General features: G+C 42.2%; 1 protein-coding gene across 3 annotated transcripts in view; it reads left to right on the top strand.

The window, feature by feature from the left end:
- Nucleotides 1-19,853, top strand: part of NTRK2 (neurotrophic receptor tyrosine kinase 2) — a 388,046-nt gene that overhangs the window by 319,970 nt on the left and 48,223 nt on the right. The gene's annotated exons all lie outside the window — the stretch shown is intronic.

The raw sequence follows: 19,853 nt of genomic DNA, 5'->3' as shown, positions 1-19,853 counted from the left end.
TTTATTTCTGGAAACCGGGAAGTCATGATATTGAAGATTTGGGTTGTGCTCTACCACCTCAAACCACCAATTTTGTTTTCTTGTTGTTTTGCTTGATTTTTAAAGGGAGAGGGATGTAGGAAGAAAAAGAAATAAATGTTCTAGAAATATATTACCTAAGAGGATAAAACTCAGAACTCCACTCACTTTTATACTAGGTTAGGGCTGGTGAAGAAAATGCCTGTGCTCACCTTTGCTCTGCCCTTTATGATTTATGCTTGAGGAGGGGCCCTCTCAGTTTGTCTCCTGCACTCCTCCCTGCAGCCTCCCTCACCTCCAGTGCCCCTGCCCTTTAGCCGAGCTGACTTTCCTACAATTAGTCTAAGACAATGAATCCATTGCCTTGCTGCGTATTCTTCTACAGATTGATATGTGGAGTTTCTTCCTTTGTCACCTTGATGAGCACTGTCCACGTTTTATACAGCAAGAAAGGATGGAGACCAAATCGTAAAGGATTTTCTTGGGTGTATTTGCAGGAAACATGGGCAGTCTTAACTTCAGGTGTTCAAAACAGAGTTGCAAAGCACCTGTCCTGAGTCTAGCAATGACTGACGAGTTTATTCCAGATAGCTAAAACATGGCGGGAGGTTACCTGCCAATGGATGCATCTTCTCCGTTAGCTCTGCTCCCTTGGCAGGAAGTGGGGATAGGGGCGTTTCCCGGTCTCAGGAGACAAAGGAACACATGAGTTCTTCCTTAAGTGCTGATCTTGATGAGCATCCGAGGAAGAAACATGTGGCCCAAGCAGTAGCTCTCCCTTTCGCAGTAAGTTAATAAAGGTTTCAGAGTGCCTGGCACAAGATAAGTGCTCCATAAATATTTTCAACCTTATCATTATCCAAATCGATAAAGTTGTGCTTCATTCTCAAAACCGGGACTGAACTAAGTAGAACTCAGTGTCCTTTTCTACAATCTCTAGAAAAATAATTCAGAGGAAGAAGACTGAAAAGCTCGATGATATGAAGATAAATTACCCAATCAGAAAATAGACAAAGGGTTTAAGTTTCTTTTGGTGTCCCCAGAGAAAATGTACAAATGGCCAATAAGTACATAAAATGATGCTCAACATCATCTGTCATTAGGGAAATGTAAATCAAAACCACAGTGAGGTACCATTTCACATCCACTTGGCAAAACAGACAATAAGAAGTGTTAACGGGGATGTGGAGAAATTGGAACCCTCATAGAGTGCTGGCGGGAATGTAAAATGGTGCAGCTGTTTTGGAAATAGTTTGGCAGTTCTTCAAAATGTTCAACACAGAGTCACCATATAATCCAGCAATTCTACCCCTAGGTATATACCCAAGAGAATTGAAATCATATGTTCACACACACACACACACACACACACACGCACACAAACTTGTACACAAATGAAATAGCGGTATTATTCATTGTAGCTCAAAAGTGGAAACAATTTCAGTGTCCATTAACTGGTGAACAGATAAAACGTGGTCATCCATATGATGGGCTATTATTCATTAATTAAAAGGAATGAAGTACTTATTCATGCTACAATGTGGATGAACCTTGAAAACACTATGGTGAGTGCAGAAAGCCAAGCGCAAAAGGTCACATTCTACATGCTTCCATTTATATGGAATGTCCAGAATAGGCAAATCCATACAGACAGAAAATAGATTAGTGGTTGCCAGGAGCTGAGGGGCAATGGGGAACGAGGAGTGACTGGATATGGAGTTTCTTTTGGGGATGATGAAAATGTTCTAGAATTCTATAGTGTGATGACTGTTTAGTGTATGTGTAAATATACTTAAAACCATTGAATGTATACTTTAAAAGGGTAAATATTATGGTATATGAATTGTATCTCAATAAAAAAGCCTAAAAAATACTAACAAAACAGTGACCATCGTTATAGACACAAGAAGTTAGCCTTGGTCATTTATGCATTATAAAAACACTGTCATTTGTCATCTACCATATATTCTGATTTGTTGAAAAGAAAATCCTCCACTTAAGTGACATTTTCCTGAAGTATTTCCTTCTGAACTGATTGGAGGAAACAATGATTCTCAGTTCCTTTATTTATTAAATGGTCTTCATGGAACTATCCCAGTCATTAAGAAATGTTCTTCATATGCCGCATTGATTTAATCCCCCCACCATGGTCATTACTCAGTGGCAGCTGCAGGGTTTGTATGTTTGCTTGGTTGTTTGTTGTTCCCATTGAGAAGGAGGAGAAAAAAACGGCCTTTTGTTGGCCTCTATGGTAGGGGGGCCTGGGTGGGAGCCGGTAGGAAAGTGGATGATGGGTGTAAGAACCTGACAATTTGATGGTAGCTTAGGACAACTAAGAAATTATGCATTCTATTTTGCCTTCTCTAAAATTTCAAAATGGTGGTACACTTTTTGGTTCCATGAAAGTATCTATTGTCATAGAACTCATTTGTAGAATATTATTGCTTATTTAAATATCAAAAGTCTGTCAGTAGAGTCCATTCTCTTGAGTTTGTCAAATCGACAAGTAGAAGCTGGTGCTCTGTTTCTGCAGGTGAGTTGAGTACATCATGCAGTGGCTATTTCCCAGGACACTCTTGCTTTCACATGAGTTACCCACCTGTTGGATCATCCATAAGCTTAGCATTGAGCCTGTCCCCATCATAGTGTCTCTTCATCTTCTCTGCCACGTCAGCTGGGGAACGTGTTCTCCTTACAGCTCTGGTTTCTCATTTGTGGGCACATTTTCTTCATTGCTTTGTTCCTAGCTTCTCCAAAAGCCTGCACACTCCAGGGTGGGGAGCTGCTGTGGCCAATGTGGGCCGTCATCACCGGTGTTAAGTATCCTTCCTGCCACAGTAACGAAGGAGGATTTTTGAGTTCACCAAGGCTATCTTATATGGAAGGATGGCGATTGGGCCTAGAGTCAACTGGATTATTAAGGAGTAACATGTCCCTCATCTTTAAGCGAGAACCAGTCCCAATGGCAGCCTGAGCCTCTGTTCGTGTGGCTTGTGAGTGGCCTTGCAGGGTGGCCCCAGCTCTGTGCGATCCATGGCAGGAGGGGCGGGTGGCAGCTGTTTCTCCATCATGGGGGAGCTGGCAGCACCAGGAAACGGCTGCCTCGAGGCTTCCACCCTGTTGCAGCTGAGCTAATTATATCTTCCCAAAGAAGGAAGAAATCGGAACACTACATTTGCATTGAAACCAGCCTGATATGGCAGGTCCAAAATTACTCTAGCATTTATGTTCTCTGAATTATTTTAATTAGCAGCTCTGCAGTACCAGTCTTTCATTTCATTTTTATTCCTTCCCTCCACTGGCAAAGCCTGGCATTTAGGAAGCATCTGAACGAGATTCCTGTCAGAGACCTAGGATCTCACTCTACTTGGTCATTACTATGCCACAGTGTATCCACTGAATTGTGTTTAATGTGCACTTTGGTATTTTCCACAATTTGGCTTCAACATGCATTTAAAATGAATGTGACCGTTGGTGAGTAGAGAGCCCCAAACATCTGAAATCCTCGCTTTTAAGTCTTTTACCCCTTTGGGCTTTAGTTTTATGGTGGCAGGGGGTAAGAAATCCTATCCTTTAATCCATCTTTCACTTAAGAAGTAAAGAGAAGGATGCAGAATTGGCAAATTGATTAATGGTGGAGATTAAAAGAAGCAAATAAATATAGCTTGGCTAAGCAAGGCCATGGTCAGAATCCTAAAGTGTTAAAATGATATAAACAAGTCTAGAAATCATCTTCAAGTGCTCAGTACAGTTTATGAACAGCAGAGAGAAAAGACGATGGTTTTTCTTAAAATAAGCTGATGTAACGTGTAGGAAAAGAACTGTTTTGAACTTCAGTACGTTGTCCCTTAATCTGCCCACCCTGAAGGAAGAGGGGTAATAAACTGGAAAATAAAGTCCTGAACCATAGAGGAGAGAAGAAGGCTTAGGTAATTTAAGAACTGGACAAGCACATAGGAAATAATCAAGGATGAACTTTCATACCTTGGTCTTTGAAAAAATGTGTTTATTTTAAAAGAAATATTTGTATGTAATGTGAACATTTCTAGATAGGTAGGTAGGCGGACAGATGGAGAGATGGATGGATAGATAGATAGATAGATAGATAGATAGATCTCAACTCATTCCACAGATGTTTTTAGTGTGTTGTGTAAAATGTCCAGGTCATTCCCTCTATGAGGACCAGCATGGCATCTACCAATTCCAGATCCACCTCCTCCCTGACTTTCTCCACACAGAGTAATGGCTCACAAATATGTGATCCCTCAATACTTCATATAAATAAGCATTACAGCATAGAGCATGTTGCATCATGGAAACCTGTTCATGTGCATGTCTTCTCAGTGATATGAGAGCAGGGAGAGGACAAGTCTAATATATCTTTGTATCTGTGCAAACTGTAAGAGTGCAGGGCACATACTATGTATGCTGAACAGTACACACATAAGGAAAAGCCTTGATGAGCATATCTTTTTAGCCCTGTTGATGAATACAGAAGATACTCAGATTTGCAGATACCCTGTCTGTGAGTCTAGGAGTGCTGTCTTCGGGAAGTAAAGCCAGAGATATAGACATCCTTATCTCAGACAATTTATTTTCAGTAGAAAACTCAGAGCTTAAACTTATTTACATTAATACTATAGTAGAAAAACTTCCTCTGATATACTTTGCCTAGAACCCATAAAGCCAGGCATGGCGTTCATTTTAAGAGGCAACACAATCCCTTCCTGAAAGAAAAATGAATGCCTCTATGTCATTAACTCTCTTTTGCAGGCACCATTTCCTTATTTTCCTCCTTAATAGATACTCACACAATGACTCTTAACTTTCACATGAACAATTATAGACCTTTCTGGTTGGGTTCTTTTGATTAAAGTGGCCCCAGAAATGTAAGAGTTTGTTTATTCTTTGAAATCATCTTCAATTTATGCCTTGTACAACAGTTAGAGAGAGCACAGTTCAGAGGAACCTGTCTGTTGGAGAGAAATCAGAACACTGAGTTCAGACTAATTCTATATAAAAGCTGATTGGCATAAATTGTTTCAAGATTCTAAATTGGCTTAATTTGTATTCAAGCCGCCCTATGAACCTTTCACATATGCTTTGGAGTTGCAACAGGGTGGGTGAGTATTCATTCATTCATTCAACACACATTAATGAAGCAGCTGCTACGTGTTAGATACTGTACTAAATAATAAAGGAGGATGTTTTAGACATGTGATAATGGGATGAATGCTGTAATAGAAATATGTACTGGGAACCCTAAAGAGAAAGCCACCAGCCTACACTGGGAAACCAGAGTAGGGTTCACAGAGACATGACATTTGAGCTGGTATTTAAGATATGAACCCAAAATTGCTCTAGAGGCAAGAAGGCTGTGGGCCAGGAGGGGAGGGGTGGAATTCTTGGCATAGGAGGTAGCATAGGACAAGAGATGGCAACGTAAACATTGCGAAGCGTGGCCAGGGAATGGGATTCCTTTGCATGCCTCTGAGGCTAAAAAAGTAGGCTATTTAGGCTATTATCAGATTTCACGGGGGCCTGTTTGCCATGCCAAAGACTTTGGACTTGGTCCTTTTGTCAGTGGGAAGCCACTGAGAATTTTTATGCCAGAAAGTTACATGTCAGATTGCATTCTGGAAGCTTATGAAAATAGATCCGCCCAACAGATCCCCACATCTCCACTGCTGTATATATTTGATTGGCCTAGAGCAGCCTCTCTCAAACTGGAACCATGAGCTGTCAGAGGCTGTTCACCAGTAAAAGAGATCCATGGTCACTAAGGTAAGAATAATTTCCTTTCTACAGAACGCCTCAGAGCCTTTAATCTATTACTGGGACTTGTGGCCTTTTAAGAAGGGCTATGGAAAGCGGGCAAAGCCTGCACAAAAGAGCTGGCCTGGAGATCCTTTGTCCAGGGGCCTGGTTTCATCCATTTCCTAACTAGTAAAGTCTGTTAGTGGGAGATGGCATAAATCCTCTTGTTTTTTCAGTCTTCTGAGTCTCTTCTTCTTGAAATCAAAAGTCCATCCACTTTGTACATGGAAGTACTACATACAGAAATTAAGTGTGCTTTCAGGTATGCTGGCAAGGAAGGTAGGCCATAGCCTATTGAATTGGTTGGGCCAGAAGGATTCTTATTCCTCAGAGTACTGAGAGGTATCCTCAGCAGGTACTTTCTCCCATTTTTACCCATTTTTGAAGCAGTCAGGCCTCAGCTGTCTCATGTCTGTGACATTCCATATCTTTGCATCACTGAGACCGGAGCTCCTTAAAAAAGGAAGCTGACAACAAAGAGTTAGCTGGAGTATAGAGGAAAGAGCATCAGACTGCGGTCCTAAAGGCAAAGGTTTGAATCTCCAATTTCTCTCTTCTAACTTTACGATTCTATCCATTAAGAATGAATGTAGCACTTAGCTACTAGCAATGGCCTAAGCAGATAGGGAGTTGCTTTTGTTTGCATGACAAGAAGTTCACAGGTAGGCAGTTTCTGATTGGTTCAGAAGCTTTTCAATGTCAGAGCAATTTTTTGGCACTTGGCATTCTCTTGGTCTTTTCCTCATGGCTGAAAGATGGGTGCAGCAACTCCAAACATGTCAAACATGCAATTGGAGGAGGAAGGGGGCAAGATGGCTGCAGAGAAAAGATAGTTTCTACCTGCATGCCTTCCTTTCATCAGGAAGTAAGTCTTTCCCAGAACATCTCCTCTGCAAAGACCCCTTCTTATATTTCACTGGCCACACGTAGGCCAAGACTAAGGACTGAATACACTTGCAGAGATCAGTGGCTTTCTGAAGACCTAGACAAACTATGGTTCTACTATAGGTAAAAAGGAACTGAAAGTGAATGGGTGAATGGGTTTGGGAAGAGCAAAGAAAACCATGCCATACTCACCTGATGTGCCATCATGGTCTCTGTTTCTTTATTCTCAATGAGCTCCTGCCTTTAAAGCTTGTTGAGGACAATAAATTGAAGTGGCACATAATCGGTGCTAAAAATACAAAAGTGCTGGCGATTTTCAGTAGGAGATTTTTACTCCTCTGTATGTAATGTTTCTTTTTTCTCAAGCCGCTTTTAAGATTTCCTCTTGGGTTCATTGGCTTTCTTGGATTTGTGGGCTTATAGTTTTCATCAATTTGAAATTTTCTGACCATTATTTGTTCAGATATTTCTTCTGTTCTCCCTACTTACCTGCTAGGGACTCCAATTTCACTTTTATTAAACTACTTAAAATTGTCTCATTGCCCACTGAGCTCTTTTCACATTTTCAGATTCTCTTTTCTTTATGTTTCATTTTGGATAGTTTCTGTTACTCTGTCTTCAACTTCCATAACTTTTTTTCTTCTGCCGTGTCTAATTTTCCATTATTCCCATCCAATATATTTTTCATCTCACATATTCAAGTTTTCATTCCTACAAGTTCAATATGGGCCTTTTCTAATACTTTCTAGTTAACTTTTTAAACATGTGGAATGCATTTATATTAAATGTTTTCAGTATATTTGTCTATAGTTCCATCATGTGTGTCAGTCCTGGATCAATTTCCATTGACTGATTTTTCTCATCATGGATCTTATTTTCCTGCTGCTTTGTATGCCTGGTAACTTTAGATTGGATGCCAGACATTGTGAATTTTATGTTGTTGGATGCTAGATATTTTGCCTTCCTAAAAATATTTTTGGGCTTTGTTCTGGAATGTGGTTATATTGCCTCGAAGCTGTTTGATCCCTTTGTGTGTTGCTGTTAAGATGTATTAGGCAGTATCAGACCAGTGCCTACTTTAGAGCTAATAATTCCCCACTACTGAGGCGAGATCTACTAGGTACTCTACCTAATTCCCCATGAGTCATGAGGTTTTCACTCTGCTTCATCGGGAACTGACAGTATTACTGGTCCTGCGTGAGCACTGGGCACTGATCCTTTTGGACAGTCTTCCCCAGCCACTGATAGTGTCCTCACATGTGTGCAGTGATCAATACTCAGCCGAACACGTGAGGGGCACACTGTAAATCTTCAGAGTTTTCTCTGTGTGCAGCTCTCTCTTCTTTGGTATTCTGTCTTTTCCATTCTAGTCACCTTGATCTTTCCAGGCTCTCTGCTCCATCTCCTTAATCCAGGGAGCATGCTGGGCTCCACTTGGAGCCCTCTGTCTCTTTCAATGAATTAAGCTTGGTAGCCATAGAACTCACTCTGTTTGTTTCTCATCTCTCAAGAATCGTTATCCCTCATCGCCTTGTTAACTAGTGTCTTGAAAATAATTGTTTCATATACATATATTGAAGCCGGTTTTTGGTTGTTTCAGATAAGAAGGTATATTTTTTCCCTGGTACTCCACCTTGCCTAAAGGTAGAAGACAGTCGCCATTTCTCATGATGAATATGTCATTAAAAAAAAAATCTATCAGTGAACCACTTACAAACTGCGGTAAAGAAAACAAGTTCTCCCACATCTTTAGAACATCTACTTCCTGTGAAGGATTTTTTTCTTTTTAATTAAATAACTTACATTTACATAATACTTCTTCTACAATCAAAGTTTTCCTGCCTACACAAGATTATTACTTTAGTAAGACGGTAGATTGTCTCCATCTTCAGTGAGTATTGAGCAAAAGGAAATTATCTAAGCTTCCCTGTTGCCTCTGAGAGATTCCCCAGGCTCAAAGTGTGAACTGGTTCAAGAAGGCTTTGGAAAAAGATGTGTGGGCAGAATATTAATAATGCTCCACACTTTTTACGTTTTCCCACAGTCATTGTTCTGTGGTCAGAGACAGAGCACCTTGGATGGATAAATGACTAAATTAGTCCAAGATGGTACTGCATATATATTTTTTAGCCATACTTCTTCAATATGTAGATTCTGAATGAGACATGTTCTATTCCCTAAAGAAAACCACAAGTCTCTTGGGGAGAAGAAACATAGTGAATCACTCTGACGCTAGGCAGTATGATACAAGTTGTGAAGCGTAGAGATAAATTGATTTTTATTGGCATGTGGGATGAAATCTGGAAAATTCTCTGGAAGAAATAAGGTTTGACCTGGGTCTTAAAGGAAGAACAGCAGATGAAGGTGTTATTGAACTTAAAGACTATTGCAGATGACTGAAGTTATAATCAAGACTAGGTGACCTGATTACAAGTGCTTCTTGGGCAAAATGTGCATCTTCTAACCTTGACCTCCACAATGCCTCACACAGTGCTGAGCACTTTCTAGGTTCTTAGTGATGATGATAATTGCCTAAAAGGAAGGTCTGAGGAAGATTATATACCATTCCCCCTGGAAGTCTTTGAAAGTAAAGATGTTATCCACCATAGTGGGTCTTCAGGATGGAAATAGCTACAAGTGCAAGTATGATTTGACTCCATCTCTCAACTCTCCATAAAACTTTCTTAGAATTCTGTCCTCAAGCAGTTAGTTCACATTTCTGTTTGGTCTATTTGTCCAGATTCGAAAAAAATTATAAAACTACAAAAGATTGTTACGACAACCTCACCTAATGCTGTGTACATACAAAGACATTAAAAACTTCAGGATTAGACATCCCTGGTGGCGCAGTGGTTAAGAATCTGCCTGCCAATGCAGGGGACGTGGGTTAGATCCCTGGCCCAGGAAGATCCATATGCCGTGGAGCAACTAAGCCCGCAAGCCACAATTACTGAGCCCATGTGCCACAACTACTGAAGCCCGCCTGCCTAGATCCTGTGCTCCACAAGAGAAGCCACCCCCATGAGAAGCCTGCGCACTGCAACAAAGAATAGCCCCCGCTCGCCGCAACTAGAGAAAGCCCACACCCAGCAACAAAGACCCAATACAGCCAAAAAATAAATAAAATTTAAAACAAACAAAAAAACTTCAGGATTGATTCCTCTGCAGAGTTGCAGCAGCTTCTCTTGGTGGTCATTCCATTTGTGGTCATGAGAACTTAGTACAGGCATAAAACCTGAAAAATTCTACTGACCAGATAAAAATGAATTCCAAATTGGACTCCACTAAGAGAATTTTCAAACATAAAGTTGCTTTATGATATCCAACTGTGAGACAACTTCTCAAATTCTCTTCATGCTAATGGAAGCATAGCAGGGTTACCTTGCCTGGTAGTATCGTGCTCCCCACTATATAGGCTCCCAAGCTTGATCATACCTCTGAATAGCTCAAAGTGCTTTCTTCAAAATATTGATTACTAGGCCTCACCTTAGATATACTGATCCAGCATCACTGAAGATGAGAATTGGGAATTTATATTTTTAACAAGCTTCTTAGGTGTCTGATGGACAGCCAGGTACAAGAATCGTATGGGTCCTGCTCAGCAGCGTTTATAGAAAATAGCTAACATGGTCTCATCTATGCTAAGATTCATATAGTAACTTTATAAAAGATCTTAATTATCAAGCTTCAAAAATAGAATAGGTGCTGTTAAAAATTCTTTCAAACTTGACCCATTGTTTTCCTGATGGAGATAGTGCTATAGTAATTAATGGATTTTTTAGGACTTCCAGTGGGAAAAAGTCTTTGGATTTTAATCACTATCATACAGTCATATCCTACTCTCCTTATCTTCAGAGCCTAGATTCATTGAACCATGGCATTTCTGAATTGGTAAATGAAATATTATTTGATACTCTCCCCTCTCATCCTAGGAGGTAAACTTGACTCATTGTCTGGGTAAGTATTGTCAAAGACAACAGGAGGATAGAGAGAGAGACAGAATAAGCAGCAGGTTCAAACTGCTGTGACAGGTGCCTGGACAAGCCAACATCAGATCAGCGATGGCTCCCTCCAGGAAGGAACCCGGGCTCCCCAGCTGGCCCCGCAGACTAGGCAGACCCCTGCTGGCCTTCTCCGTCGCTGCATGGTTGTACAGCCGTGTGGGTGATGGTTCGGGCCCCGTGCAGGAAAAACAAGAAAAGACTTGTGAGGAGTCAAACAGCTTGTCAAGGTATCCTTGTGGGTGTCTGTATTGAAGTGTCACAGTATGAAGGCTTTTTATTAGCAGCTATTTTAGAATTCTCACACTGAAATGGAACAGTTTCTTCCCTACATGGCATTTCCAGGCTGGCTTCCTCCCTCACAGTCCTATGACAGCATCAGCCATCTCCTAAGGGGGTGGAACATGACGCTGGGCTCCTTTGACGGCAGAGCCCGGCGATGTGGCCCACGCCCTCAGCCCTGGAGATAATTTGGTTCATTCACATGTTGCTGATGACGGGGATACGGCCGTGGAGGGTGAGGAAGATTTGAGTCTCATGCCTCAGAATTCGTTTGAACACAGAAACCTTTTGCGAGGGTATAGAGGGATTGATGCCCCAATTTTCAGGGCGCAGAGGGAAAATTTACTCCAAGGTGAAGCTGCACAGGGAGTTAAATCCAATATCAGCATTTGTGTGTGTGTGTGTGTGTGTGTGTGTGTGTGTGTTTGCAGCTACCTCAGGTGTTTGCATGCTTCCCAGCTCTTTTAAGGCAAGTAGTGAATTTCTTCTGGAAAACTCATTAGGCTTCATTGTAGGAAACAATTGTGACCTTAAAAGACTCCTGTTAATGTGTTAGAGGGTTGATGTTGGGTCTTGTAAGGAAGACTAACATTTACTGGCCTTCTTTAATATCTCAGCTTGACATGTAACCTTCTCAACCATCTTTAGCATACTGATGAAGGGAGTAATATTCAGAGAGGTGAAGTCAGTTTCCTGAGATGCCATAGCTCATCCAGGTGGCAGAGCTGACATTTGAACCCCTGTTCTGGAAGGAGAAAACCGTGTTCTTCCCACTCTGAACCTCCCTGGTGCCTTCAGCACAACCACAGCTGCCCCCAGTCTTCTCTCTGGGAGGTAGGGACAGGTTGCCTGGTGAATTCTCAGAGTTCTGCCCTTGGTGGTCATAACAGGTCCATCTAGGACACTGGCTCACTGGGTAGGACCGTGTCCTAAAGCTTTATGGTCTGCAGGAGAAAAAGGGATACTTTAAATTTCAGAACCACAATGTCATGGCCCAAGCGCGGTTTGGAAGAAGAATTTCCAAACACAAAGTATTTTACAAAAGAGTGAGTTTATTGAGAACAAAGAGCAGAGTTAGTAAGGGGTGCTGCAAATACAGCAGGCCGACTTCCTGATAGACCAGGGAGAGCCGACCTGCTTTGTGGGCTACTAGCCAACTTTTATAGCCTCAAGACAAAGAAAATTCCTGCTGGCAGGATGGCATTAGGTGATTGGTCAGGATGCTACAAGGTTACTACACAGTGATTATTTTACCTAATATGGAGTCAGGGGGGTTAGATTAGGAGAGCCCCTGACAACAGTTGCTATGGGGGCTCAGTGAATTCTGGAGTTTTTGTCCTGTGTCCTTGACGTAGGGCTCCACACACAACCTTAAAGGGCTTCAGATATAGCCAGTCTGACTTCTCAAGGAGGGAATCTGGATTCTTTCCAGATGCCAAATCTGGTTACTACGCCAAGGAACATGGAACCAGCAGACCTGGCTCCATTCTCACCTGCAGTATGTATGCAGCATGCAGCTTTGAGCAACTCACTTCACCTCTCTGACCTTACTTTCCATCTTAGTGAAATGGTGAAGAAGTCTGTTCTGCCTGCTACTTAGCGCTGTCATGAAGCCACCATGGAAGGTGCAGAGAATATGTATGTAAGTTATTCTTGTTGTTATCAGTGAACAGGGACAATGTGGAATCCTGTGGCATATGTTGGGCTCCGCCTCCCTTGTTTGGAGGAGTGCTCTCTTAGATAAACATCCCTGAAATTGGGATGGGTTCCTAAGAATGTGGGCATAGTCTCACATCTTTATGGAATAGTCTCAGGGTGCTGCCTTTGGGGCACATACACTGGCCGTTACTCTTTCCTTCAATTCTTGCCTCCTGGATTTATGACATACATCCCACAAGTGTTTTACAGCCACTCTTTATACACTGTTGGGCAACCCCCCCAGGCTAGAGTGATGTGTATGAGGTCTTTGAGAATGTCAGAGGACTTCCCTGATCCTTTCTGGCTGTTGATTTTTACTCTGTATTTCTTCTACTATATCCATAAAGACAACTTTAGCTGCTACCACAGGAAGCACGTTTTAATATTCTGTGTGATATACTTCCTTTGTCTCTTTGTGGTTGGTTCAGAACTATCACTTGCTTACCTTTGGCAGCCATCATGAGTCATAACTATTTGCTTGAGCATGAAACACATGTCATAGAAGGGAAATCATCATGGCCTAAACTACACACACTGCAGCGCAAACTTGACTTAGACAACGTAGGACAGCCTCTGCCCTTTAGCAATCTGATGAAGCCTAGGGACTCCTTCCCCAAATAAGGCTTTAAATGCATAAAATAAAGTACACGGGGGCTTCCCGGGTGGCGCAGTGGTTGAGAGTCCGCCTGCCGACGCAGGGGACGCGGATTCGTGTCCCGGTCCGGGAGGATCCCACGTGCCGCGGATTGGCTGGGCCTGTGAGCCATGGCCGCTGAGCCTGCGTGTCCGGAGCCTGTGCTCCGCAACGGGAGAGGCCACAACAGTGAGAGGCCCGCGTACCACCAAAAAAAAAAAAAGTGCACGGGGCTAAAAAGGAACACAGTTACATTGCAGTACATTAACGTGTTTAAAATGTGATATAATAATGCAAGTGTTTTTGTTAAAACATCCAATAATGAGAGCTGGTGGCAGGTCTAATAACCACTGTAATTTCAAAGTGATGAGCATAAATGATGTTTTGAGATATCTGCAACAACAATAATGTAATATGAAAATATCTGATCTATGTGTGACAACTTCACACATGCTGCTGGTACTACTGTGGTTTGTGGCCGACGTTAAGAATTGGAAATGCTAACTTTTTGATAGGTTAGTGAAAATTAGATGGAATCCAATCCAAACCAAGCCAATCCAATCCAAAGAATCCACACATTCTTTTAAAAACAACTTTGAGGGGCTTCCCTGGTGGCACAGTGGTTAAGAATCCACCTGCCGATGCAGGGGACATGGGTTCAATCCCTGGCTCGGGAAGATCCCACATGCTGCGCAGCGACTAAGCCCGTGCGCCACAACCACTGAGCCTGCGCTCTAGAGCCCGTGCTCTGAAACAAGAGAAGCCACGACAATGAGCAACCCGTGCACCGCGTGAAGAGTAGCCACTGCTTGCCTCAACTAGAGAAAGCCCATGCACAGCAATGAAGATCCAACACAGCCAAAAAAAAAGAATAAATAAATTTATAAAAAACAAAACAAAACAAAAAAACTTTGAGCTCTCCATTTATTCATCTCCTTAGGGTTTCAAATTGCTCTTGATAATATTTGTGCCATTTTTTCTAGATTTAAGGTCAATTTCCTTGATGGAACCAGAGAATATCAAAAGAGGAATTGCACAGTTAACTCACTCAACAAATACTTCGGAGCACCTTATGTGCACTAAGAGGAAAAAAGTGAGCAAAAATCGACACATCTCAGCCTAGTAGAGCTAATGATCCAGCTGGGGAGCCAGGCATTAGTCAGATAAACGTATGTAAATAAGAGCTGTGATAAGTGTCATGAAGCAGACGTCCTGAGGGCTGTAAGAATCTGTAACAAGGGATCTGACCTGGTATAGGAACTTTGGGAAGACTGAGGTAGGAATCTTTGAGCTTCATCCTGCGGGTTGGGTTAACTAGGCTGAAAGAGGAGAAAAGTACCCTCCACGCAGAGAAAACAACAGGTAGGAAGGCCCTGTGGCAGAAGAAGCAGAGCAGAGTGAAGGAAACAAAAGAACGCCAGTGTACTAAGCCCAGAGCAGGGGGTGCAAAATTCAGATGGAGAAGCAGAGAGGAATTACATCACATAGGGCGTTGTCAGCCATGCTAAGGATTTTCCATTGTCATCAAACAGTGAGATGCTGCTAAGAATTTTAAGTAAGATGTGGGATGGTGCAACTCTGGAGAGCCAGAGCAGCTGTAGGCAAATGGGCTAAGAGGTTCTTACAGAAGTTCAGGAAAGACACGATGGTATGGCGGTCACAGGTGATGACAGTGGAGGCAAAGCCAAGTGAAGAGGCTCATAAGCTATTTAGAAGGCAAAATTGCAGGACTTAGTGGTGGATTGGGTGTGGAAAGTACAAAGCACAGGAAGTCAAGGATGTGAAATAGATTTCTGACCTGCATAGCTGGACAGACAGTGGTGCTATTCCCGGTCCTGGTTTTGGAATGGGCTGGCAGACAACAAGAACTCAGGTGGCACATGCTGAGTTTGATGTAATTTTAAGCCATCTGTATTGCTAGGGTGTATATTTCTTGCTCTAACAAGCAAGAGGACACTCAGAGGAGGGTGGTCAAGAAGTCTAGGACCATGCCATAGGAGGGATGATTGAAGGAATGGGGAACGTTGGGACGAGAGAGAGGAAGACCTAGATGTAGACTCAGTAGCTGTCTTCTGCCCCGCAGATGAGGACAGTAGTTCTAGAGGCCAGAACTTGGACTGCTGGGTAAAAGTTTCAGGAAGAAGATTTGGCACCATGTAAAGAGGCTGTGAGGGAGAACTGTGACAGGGGTTGCCTTGACAAGAGATGAGTTTCTTGTCACCGGAGGGAAGTGTCCAAGCCTAGGCTTTCCATCTTCCATGATGCTGTAGAAAGGGCTCAGTGTTTTGTAAATTGTGTTCTGTGGAACACAGGGATTTTTGTGGAGGGGTTTCAGCGATTAGTTCTATAAACAGTTTATTTAAATGTCATCTGCTTATGTGTACTATAACCATTAATATAACTATTATTACTAAGTGCATTATAACCATTAATAAAAACTAATGGAAACCAACATGCTCAGATGGGTTGCACATACAGTTTTAGTACACTGGGCAACAGCAAACCTTTAATGTGTTTTTGTGGTTTGATTTATAATACATAAATGTTACCAAGGTAAAATTTTATAAATAAATTCAGACTGATATGATGCATTTTTATTTGACTTAGCTTGGTGGATTCTGTTTTAAGATTGTATGTGAGGTAGATAACTTCTAAAGCCGTTTATCACTCAAAGATTTCAAGGTTTTCATCCTGACAATCAAAATCAGCTACCATATTCCCATTTACGTAAATCATTTTAGCCCAAACAAAAAGGATATGACCAGATATAGTTCTTCTATATCTGTACAGGGAGAAATTCATGAAACAATCTGCTTCCAGAATCAACTGTGGTTCCAATTCACCCAACACTCTCCAGTAAGCCCTCTCCTTACTTCTTTCAAACTCTCCAAACTTCATCTGAGCTTTCAAGCCATTGATTATATGTGCATGGACTATTCTAAAAGGTCTGAGGCTTAGTATCTCATTATACTTATGACATAATTATTTAAATGGTTTAAGGACCGTGCCCAACAGTTTCTCCATGTCACAGAGAGGAGAATGTTCACAGCTTTGAAGCTGTGAATAATGAAGTGGCAGCAGTTAAAGAGGAAAGAGAGAAAATAGCAAGTAGATCAGAGAAACCCAGAGAATGTTTGATTCAACTTTTTACCAGATGACTGCTTCACTATTCTCTAGATTCTCAGCAAAACTCACCAACTTTGCAGTAGAGAGAACATTCAGCCAAGGACACACTTGGCTATAACCATATTCTCTTCTTGCCCATTCAGTGGTAGAACACCCAGTGTGTCCTTAAATACTCCCACTGAAATGAATGAGAAATGAATAGAAATATGGCAGCCTACTTCAGCCCCTTGCATAGCATTCTAGGTTCTTCATTTCCAAACGCCTATACCTGAAAACCCTTTCAAGTGACAAACAAAGTTGGCCTGCTAACAAGCATAGTACTCCCATTATTAATAAAGTCAGCTGCCTATGGTTACATGAACCCAAAGTGTCATAAGTAATGATTTCTGTGCATTAAGTACCACCCATATGATTTGCCTGTCATCTGGGCAAACCCAAACCTCCTTGGGCTTCAGTGTATGGGCCTCAATTGTGAAATGAGGGCAGTGCTTGGGTCAGATGACGTCTATAGTCCTTCTAGCCTTAAAATTCTAAGCTCGATTCCCAATTCCACTGAATTAAATATTTTCTGCCCAGACAAGACTTAAGATCAATTTTTAGAGAATTTACAAATCTGGCAAAAATAACAAAAACAGAGCCACACTTATGTCCTTCCACAGGAAGTAAAATTTTGGTTAGTGATATTTTTTTGAATGTGTTTCTTTGTTCTCTTCTCATACCCCAACTTCCATGAATCTTTCAGAATTTTCCTGGGGATGCATTTATCTCCTGGCCTAACAGATAAGAGGATTAGGTGGTATTATCTCCTTCTACCTTTTCTCCCTTGGAGGAGTATCCCTATAGCAGTTAAAGAAGTTTGTTTATTTATTAGCTTTATGCAGGTTTCTTTGTCTTGGATTGTATGTGTACAAGGCAATACATAAAATGGCAGAGGAATGCAAAGTTCTATAAAACCTGATAACATCTTAAGGCAGCTGTATCTGCTATCATGTTGTAGATCAACATCATCTGTGGAAAACCAGGGCCTCTCCTCAAGACGAAGATCTTAGAGAGGCAGAGGAACCAACGTAAACACAGTCATGAGATGGTTTTCATTAAATAGTACACCCCAGGGTACATGCCTTGTGCTACTTGGCTCTGTTCAAAAAAATTAAACATTGTCAACAGTTGTCAGTGTAATTCTTAAAGATCTCAGTTTTATAGATGGCAATTCAGAGCTTCAGAAGATTAAAGGCCTTGCCCAACTTGAAGCCACGTAGCCCAAGAGTTTTCTTTACCTCTTTAAGGCATAAAAGAAGGAGGGCTCCAATCTCATCACTCTTCACACACCACTTATAAGAGGACCGTCCTTTATTTCTTCAGCATGGAGACTGAGCAGGACAGAGAATGAGATGTTTTTGGCAGGAGGTCTCTGGTTTGGAGTACTGATTTTTCCATATATAAACCCAGTTCAGTTTCTCAAATGATGGGAAGAACAATCTTTTTTCTTCTCTTGGTTCCCACCTCCTGTAGGTCGGCTAAGTGCTTCCGAGTGAGGGTTAGAGCTCCTCCTCTTTCCCTGTCCCTGTTGGCTTCAGCTTTCCCTAAGCAAGTTCAAGGAACTCAACGGCAGTTTGGAGGTTAAGAGCAGCAGGCCTGGACATCCCCTTGGTGTGGCAGGTTTCCAGGAAAGAAAGCTACAAAAGGAAAGAGTAGTGTGGGAAAGCAACGTCCACTTGAATGAGATCAGGATGTTCTGAGCCCTGTCCTGGTGCTGCCTGCCTGGGGCTGCAGCTTGGCGCTGCCAGAAGGCACTCGTTGCCCTCGGCAGCCCTGGGTGCACCTTGGAAGGCGGCACCCACCCCCAGGGGAGTACACACAGTGGCAGCAGGCAGAGACAGGCCACCCAGGGGGAGTTCTCAGAGGAAGGAAGGTTCCTGTGAGGAGTGGTCAGCAAGACATTCTTACCCCAGGACCCATGAGAAGGGGAGCATTTTTCCTTCTTTCCCAAAATGCAAATAGCCTCCGTCCTTGGAATAAGAAAGATGGGTTGCTAGGCAATCAGTTCACAACAAGCACCCACCCTGCCTGTGTTTCCTGACCCCTAGAACAATGGAGACTTTTCAGTGAATGGAACCAAGATGCGGGAAAAGACATGGCAAAAATAAAAATGGAACCAGAGATTATGGACAATCTGGCTCATAGACTATGGGAAGAAAAATGTAATATGAATAAGTTTTGCTCTAGGCAGATCAGAGAAGGTTTCGTTTCTTACCATCACATTGGCATTGTCATCACAAGCCAAGCGGTATAGGCCATGCAACAGCCACTGTCCCATGGTGACCCCATTTGAGGATGTGACATTGTTACCAGTTAATTAGGAGTTCTTGGGTCTCAGTCTCTTTATCAGAGAGATAATGTTTGGAATTATGTTTTTATAAAAATAATCTTTTTAGCAATTCCCATGTTTTGTTGGATCCTGTCGGAGTTTTGGTAGGAAAAAAGTGCCACACTGAGTAATAGAAGCATATTTGAATTAAAGGACTATTTACAAAAATGTACGTAGGTTTTAGGGAAACCACAGGGATAGTGTTGGACCCCATCGCCTGTTGGTCTGAAGTGACAGGGGAAGGAGTGAATCCAAGAAGGGTAGCACCTGGAGAGGGCCATCTGACAGGAGCTGTGACTTTTGGTAAAAGGATGTAGCCAGCCTGTGATGATTCCACACCCAATGCTCTGTCCTCTGAACCCAAGTGCATGAGTCAGCTCGGGATGCCGTAACAAAATGCCATAGACCAGATGGCTTAAAAAACAGAAATTTATTTCTCACAGTCTGAAGGTCAGGGTGCCAGCATGGTCAGCTTGTTGGTGTGGGCCTTCTTCCTGGTTATGTCCTCACATGGCCTTCCTTGGCATGTGAACACAGAGAGGAAGCAAAAGAAAAAGAGAGAGAAAGAGAGGTTCCTTGTTGCCTCCTCTTATTATAAGGGCATTAATCCCATCATGAGGGCCTAATGGCTGCATCTAATTCTAGCTACCTCCCAAAGGTCCCACCTCTTAATACCATCTCATCTGGGGTTAGGGTTTCAACTTATGAATTTTGGAAGAGAAAACTCAGTCAATTGTTACCAAGGAACAATTTAGAATAGATACTCTGAAGACATTGATAGAGGCCTAAGATAATCAGAATATCTCCCTGGGAAACTTACTGCAAGATTTTAATGTATACATTCATACTAGGCCCGATATTATTCTTACCTCTTAGTAGAGCCAACTTAAACATTGCAAGATCAGGTGACGTGTCCAGGAAAGCAGCATGAAGGACACATGCTGGCCAACCTGCTTTGTTTGATGGAGGTTGTAAGGCACTGATTCTAAGAGACCTATACATATGACTAGAGAGCTCTGTTATT

This window comes from Phocoena phocoena, chromosome 6, assembly GCF_963924675.1.
Source record: "Phocoena phocoena chromosome 6, mPhoPho1.1, whole genome shotgun sequence".
NCBI classification, from domain to species: Eukaryota; Metazoa; Chordata; class Mammalia; order Artiodactyla; family Phocoenidae; genus Phocoena; species Phocoena phocoena.
The sequence above is the reverse complement of the archived record's forward strand: the minus strand, read 5'-3'. Positions and strand labels throughout refer to the sequence as shown.